We start from the raw sequence: 5,087 nt of genomic DNA, 5'->3' as shown, positions 1-5,087 counted from the left end.
CTCCACTCCAGCCGTGAGAGAACTGGCTCCTATCATTAACCATCTTTTATTAATTTCTTTCATCCATGTATCTATGTACAAAAGGATCAATTTTAACCCATATACCTGTAAGAAACACTTGCATCAACTAGAGCACAGCTGGTTTTGGTTTTTGTTTTGTTTTTGCTTTCAGTCTTACAAACTCCACTCAAAGTTCCCACAGTTACTCAGGACAGATATGTCCCTCTCCTTCTGTGAGACTATGTTGTACATTCGTGACACAGTAAGATTATTTTGTTAGTCTGTGTTCCATCCTGACCTAATTTTTTATAGCCTGCACACATTAAGGTTTATTCTCTGTGCTCTAAGAGTCCATGGGTTTGATCCATGCAGTGTCATGTTTATACTGCTGTGGTGAAGCAAAGGAGAGTTTCACAGTCCTAGAAAATTCCTGTGTGCTTCCCCTATTCAACTCTCCCCCTCTCCCAAGCCTCTAGCAACCACTGATCTGTTTCCCATTTCTATGATTTTCCTTTTATCAGAATGTGGTGTAAATGGAATCATAGAGTATAGAGAGTTTTTTTTTAGACTGGCTTCTTTCACTTAGCATAACACATTTAAAATTCATCCATGTTGTTGCCCATGCCTTTTGAATCTCTAAATAGCATTCAATCCTTGCATGGATGTGCCATAGTGTGTTTATTTATTCACCTACTGAAGGACATCTCACTCGCTTTCAGATTTTGATGAGTATGACTAAATCTGCTACGAACATTTGTGGGCTAAAGTTTTGAGTGGACTTAAGTTTTCAGGTCAGGTGGGTAAATACCTAGGAGTGTGATTGCTGGATCATATGATAAAGCATAGTTAGCTTTGTGGAAATGAATGTCTTCCAAAGTGACTGAATACCATTTTGCATTCTGAGCAGCAATGAATGGAAGTTCCTATTGCTCCACACACTTGCCAGAAATTGCTATTGTCAGTTTTTTGAATTTTAGCCATTCTAAAAGTGTATATCTCATTGTTCATTCCATTTTTCAATTCATGTTGGAGGATGGCCAATTGGGAGCATGGAACAATTTTCCACTGCAACAGGATTTAACACTGTCTTTTAAAGATATGATTTCAGCGAGGCCAAAAGGCTTAATGGAAAGTGGCAGTACCCACTTCCTCAGCTGTCCCTGAACCTGTGGAATTCGTTTTACGTAAACAGAAGCATCAGTTTGCTTAAGGCCTTTAAGGGAGATCTGAATATAGGTCAAGGAGAAAATAAAGTGGCCAGAGATTGGAGTGGAACACAGTATCGGCTTTGGTCAGGATGAAAGAAGTTTAAAATACCTAAAACTGTTAACTGTTAAGAAAAATACAGGTCAAGAGGAAAAAAGTCCGTGAATACATTAGGAGACAATAGTTGCAAGTGGAATTGCCGCCACTATGCGTAGCACCATTTGTTCATGAACAAAGATATAAAAGGTAAAAAGTCCATCATCTGGTCTCCATTCCTCTTGAAATATTTCACAATTAGTGTAGAACACTCTGTATAATCTGCTGGAAGTGGAAAATGCTTCTGTGCTAATAGCAGCTGGTGAGGTGGAGATCAAAATACATAGCTGGTGACAACGCCACCCTCCCCTTAACCTGTCAGGTCCTCAGCTGATCCACTTCCTCCATCAGCCCACTGTACATGATCAGCGGGTGGGGCCAGGATCAGGGACACTGGCATCACAGGGAGGTGGAGGGCCTGGGGCCAGCTCCTTCCTTTGCGCTGTGTCTGACTTTCAGGTCTGCCTGATGAGTTCTTAAAAAGCTCCACACAAAGCACGAGCTATTCTATTTCAGGCGAGTTCTTCCTGTTTTCCAACAGTCTCTACCCCCAGTTGGCTCCCCTCCCTCCTCCTTACATTCCAGGCACAGATCTGTTTACACAACTGGGCTTCATCTCAGAGAGAACATTATATACCAAAAATGGAGAGGAGGAGCAAACTCCCGCAGCTAGTCAGCTGCCCCTGCCTTTTCTCTTGCCCACCACTTCTTTCCTAACTTTTCTCTTCTTCTTCTTTCCTTTCCTGTTACTGCTAAAATCTTTGGAAGTCTGGAATCAGCACTAGAGTCACTCTGCAGTTTATTTATTTTTTCAAGTATTTATTTATTATGCATACAAAAAGTGGGGTGTAAGCCAGAGGTGTGGGGGGTGAGAGATTCACCAGAGAGAGCAGGGAGCAGATGTGAAATACATTGCTGAGTGGGGCAGCGGGTGAGGCAGGAGAGGTCTGCTGTGCCATGTGCATCACCTCCCTGGCCAGCTGGGGATAGATGCTGCAGTGGTTGGCAATAGCTTGATAGAGCTGTCTTTAACCCCTGCGCCACCAGGGAGGCCCCTGGTTTATACCAAGATCACAGATCTCTGAGGAGACTTGATTGTACTTTTTGCTGACCTAGAAAATCTCCCCATTCTCTGGATACAATGTATACCTATTTTAAAAGTCAAGAATAATATTCCTTTCCAAAATCATCAAATACAAATTTTAAAGTTTACCTAGAACGACATGGATAAATCTCAAAATAACATGTTGTATTAAAAAGACCAGACACTTTAAAAAAAACCTGCATTGTATAATTCTAGTGTCAGGTCACGCCTTCAAGGAGAGTTGTGCCTCCTCGTCTGGCTGGGACAGTGAGCAAAATGCCATTTTACTATGTTAAGTTACTGAGAATTAGAAGTTGTTTGTGATCAGATTTAACCTTCTGGTATAGTATACTAACCAAGGAAGTACATTTAGTACTCTATGGGGTATAGACCTTGGTGTCTCAATTCACAAAAATTATAGCTTCTTTTATGAAATCATGGTACCTTGACTAGGTCTGAGAGGTTTCCCAGTGGCAACTGGGTACAATCCTGAAAATCACTCCTTCAACTGCCTAGCATCTGACATACCTTTTCCATTTTCCATGGCTTCTGCTCTTTGGAAAGGCTCTATGTCAGTCATTTACAACTTAATGTGATTTTTTAAAATGTGTTGCAATTCCCCAGATCTTGCATTTCAGCCTTCTCTCATATTGCAGAATTAGAACTTGGGTACGGGGTTTCAAGGCTCAGGAAGGACTTGAGTCGACAATATTGTTCTTGTTTCAGAGACCACTGTGAAAACCTATACATGGTAAACTTGACCTTGGCTATGAATGCATCACAAGGTGCAAAGTACTGAAATTGATCCCTAAAAAATCAATTTTCATACAAATTGAGAACCTTACTTCTTCCACCAAGTGATTGACAATGTGAAAATCAAAGCCTAATTGTCATCCAAAGATGAGGAACTCTCCACAGCCTGGCAACCTGACCCATTATTGGACAAAGATCATTTGGAAATTACTCCTTGTTTTATTTCTGAGTCCAACTCTATTTAATTCATTGACCTAGTTCTACTGTCTTAAAATATTAGAGCCCAACTTGTGGCCCATTTCACAATATTCTGTGTATTAATTTCACTTTTAATTTATATTTTCCTAACCTTTAGTTCCTCTGTACCCTCACTGTGTCTCCTAGATGTTGAAATTTCATTTTTCTTTTTTGTATCATGTTTTATAAGTTGCCTTAACTACCTTTTGAAAGAAAGCAGTTTAAATGGTAAAAAGGAAGAAAAAAATAACACCTTCTGGAGATACATAGAATAAGTCGATAAACTTTTCTTCATGTCAATACATGTCAAATGTTGGAAGATAGCTGTTTGATCTCATTGGTCTTCTCTTCAGGCTAGCCACAATGCATATTTCTTCAATTCTTCCACAGATTAGATGGTTTCCACATTCCTCTCCACGGTGGACTCAACTTCTCCTGTCAGCTAAGGAACCCCATTACAATTCCCTATCGATCAAAGCCTACATCTCAGAGAGCCCCAGTCTGCCCTGGCTATGATGAGGTGTGGGCAATTTACTGTGCCTGAACTCGACTTCTGCAATCCTCCTTCAAAGCAGGGAAGGCTAACCACTCAGCTACCACTGCTACAATCTTGAGGACCGAAGGGTAGTCATGTTTGCAGCGCATTTCCAGCTGCACAGGAACATTTATTATTTTAGAGGAAGTGCTTTAAAATTTATAACCTCACTGTTCTTTATACAAACATAAAAAAATTTCACATCTTTAATATTATTTAAAAATTCAAATAGATGTTTTCCCATTTCTCAAATATAACTGTAAATATGGCACGTGGATGCACGCATCCTTCCTTCTGAGGTTTGGCTCTGCCTCTGCAGGGTGTGGTTGCCTTTGGGATTCACTAGGGTAACGGCATTTTAAAAATTAAATATGGTTTTAACAGGCTTGATATCCCACCAGGGTTCGAAAGAACTTTCCATTGGTTTCGAAAATAAAATATTTCTCAAGGGTGAGAATTTTTTAATACTGTGAGTTACCCTCACCTCAAAGTGTGAGGCAGGTTCTAAAGTCAATTACCCAAAAAGAAGATAACCAGAATAAATGCATCTTAGACTGACCATTCTGAAAGAGATAATACTTCTGTTTTTTAAAAATGTCTATCATACCATTACTTTCCAGTCACATTTCTGTTCAATCTCACAGATGAGTGCAGAATTTTGCAGGGAAAAGGGGATGACATCTCTATGAACAAGAAAATACTTTTTCCTTGGTGCCTAGGGGGACATATAGTCAGTATCTCCAATTTCAGAAAATTCAAAACAGTAAATGGTGGCTTATCGCAAAGTTAAAGGCAGGATGAAGAACAGTTCAGATACAGTTTATACCAACGAGGGTGGGGAGTGAGGTAGGGAGAGAAAGAAAGGAAGAGAGAGACAGGGAGAGAGCTGGGGGGGAGACGGGGAGAGGGGAAGAGAGAGAGAGAGAGATGGAGAAAAATGGGGCAGGGGAGGAAAGGGAGAGAATGTGACTATAAATTACCTGCCAGTACCTGCTGAGACAAGTGAGGCCCTGGACCCATATCAGGGAGGATGCCAGAGAATTCAGAGGGCTCACCACCACTGGCAAGACTCTACCCATGACTGCCCAGTCCAGCAGAGACTGCAATTTTCTGTGAGACCACACCAGTGCCTGCCCAGACCGGTGAGACCATGTACCCATGTCTGGGAGGGTGCCA

Source organism: Talpa occidentalis, unplaced genomic scaffold (genome assembly GCF_014898055.3).
Source record: "Talpa occidentalis isolate TD23 unplaced genomic scaffold, MPIMG_talOcc4v2.1 talOcc4.5, whole genome shotgun sequence".
Classification (NCBI taxonomy): Eukaryota; Metazoa; Chordata; class Mammalia; order Eulipotyphla; family Talpidae; genus Talpa; species Talpa occidentalis.
This window is presented reverse-complemented; position numbering follows the sequence as displayed.